General features: G+C 36.2%; 1 long non-coding RNA gene across 1 annotated transcript; it reads right to left on the bottom strand.

Moving 5' to 3' along the window:
• Positions 1-754: 754 nt before the first annotated feature.
• LOC106963803 (uncharacterized) lies at positions 755-1,387 on the bottom strand. Its single transcript, XR_001428262.1, has 3 exons — positions 1,305-1,387; positions 874-1,002; positions 755-797 (listed from the first exon to the last, which is right to left on the bottom strand). It is a non-coding gene; the product is annotated as an uncharacterized LOC106963803 (long non-coding RNA).
• Between the last annotated feature and the right edge of the window lie 266 nt (positions 1,388-1,653).

Here is a 1,653-nt window from a genome sequence, read left to right as displayed (position 1 = left end):
TTCAGTGAATGTTTTATGTGTTAATACTGACTTGATAACTTTTTAAAATAAGAAGTTTGTACTGTTGGTGGCCTTTGGGTGTCAAACTAACAGAAATAACTTCATTTGCACGTCTTTCGTTGTATCTTACAAATTTTGGGAAAGATTTTAAAACAATTTCACAAAAGAAACATGCTGAAATTATCTGAAAATTCCTCACAGTGGACATTTTTTGTTTGGAAAATATGACACACCAGCCAAGGGCAGCTCCGCAAAAGTCAGTTGAATTAGAAAAATTGTCTGGATGCCATAAAATTTGAAATTATGTTGCGTGCTATAGCTGGTTAGTGAGGACAAAAAGCTCCAGATTGAACCTAAATTACAGCACTACCTCATATTTTTTTTAATTAAAACGTTAGAAAGCAATTGCCTCAAAATTGCTTTTCTGTTGCGATCAGTGGAGAGCATATGAAGAATGAATTTGGTGTTTTGAGTGAGCTACAACTTCTTTGCAAACAATTCGATAATCTGACAGTCCATCTCAAAATTTTGACAATATACTAAGTCTTAGCTCTTGTCCACAGAAAAACTAAAAGCAAATATAAAATGTATCATCTTTATGTGCATGCTTTGATTTTCACTGCTGGATACTCACCATCCTGGCAATTCAAGCCAGTACGACCAAACTCACATCTGAAAAGAAGAAATTGCTTAACTTGAAACTGATGTACTTGCAGAAAACCGTAAAGTCGTACAGTCAGATCGATGCACTTACGGTTTACATTTGTTGTTCTCAGCTTTGTAACCAGAGGGACATGCTAAAGTACAGAAAGTTACACTATAATCAGTGCACAATGAAATATTTCAACTCTCTTGATTGTTAAATATACTTACCCATGCATAATCTTTCACTGTAGTTTGTTTTAATATAACCATCTAAACATGTGCATTCGAAACTGCCCACTGTAGGTTTGCACTTTGAGGTTGCTTTGTCACATGGATCGGAACCACAAAGGTCTTTCACTTTAAAAGGAACAGAAAAGAAGTTTGATGGGATCAGCAAATTTCATGACATAAGCAACTAAAATCAAGAACATCACTGACATCTAAATTCCTCAGAGATTCTTTCAGACTTAAAGTCTTGACAGGAATTGTGACATTTGATACCACCATCTTTTGCTCACGAAGAGGTGGCATTCTTGCTTAAAATGTCAAAAATAAGTGTAGTTAAAAAAAATTTAGACAAAATTAAACAATAGTAGAAGAGGAAGAAATCAAGCTGCCAAGCGTATTAAATTATTGTGTTTGTGAAGTAGTTGAATTACTTGTAGGCCTTATAGTTGTTGTTTGGCCTCCTGCTACTGTAGTTGTCATTGGAGCTGCTGGAGTTATTGAAGCTGCTGTAGTTGTTGGAGCTGCTGTAGTTGTAGTTGTTGTATTTGTTGTTGGAGTTGCTGTAGTTGTTGGAGTTGTATTTGTTGTTGGAGCTGCTGTAGTTATTGGAGTTGCTGTAGTTGTAGTTGTTGGAGTTGTTGTATTTGTTGTTGGAGTTGCTGTAGTTGTTGGAGTTGCTGTAGTTGTTGTTGGAGCTGCTGTAGTTGTTGGAGTTGCTGTAGTTGTTGTTGGAGCTGCTGTAGTTGTTGGAGTTGCTGTAGTTGTTGTTGGAGCTGCTGT

Source organism: Poecilia latipinna, unplaced genomic scaffold, assembly GCF_001443285.1.
Source record: "Poecilia latipinna isolate Pla-1442-1.1 unplaced genomic scaffold, P_latipinna-1.0 Scaffold1583, whole genome shotgun sequence".
Lineage (NCBI taxonomy): Eukaryota > Metazoa > Chordata > Actinopteri > Cyprinodontiformes > Poeciliidae > Poecilia > Poecilia latipinna.
The sequence above is the reverse complement of the archived record's forward strand: the minus strand, read 5'-3'. Positions and strand labels throughout refer to the sequence as shown.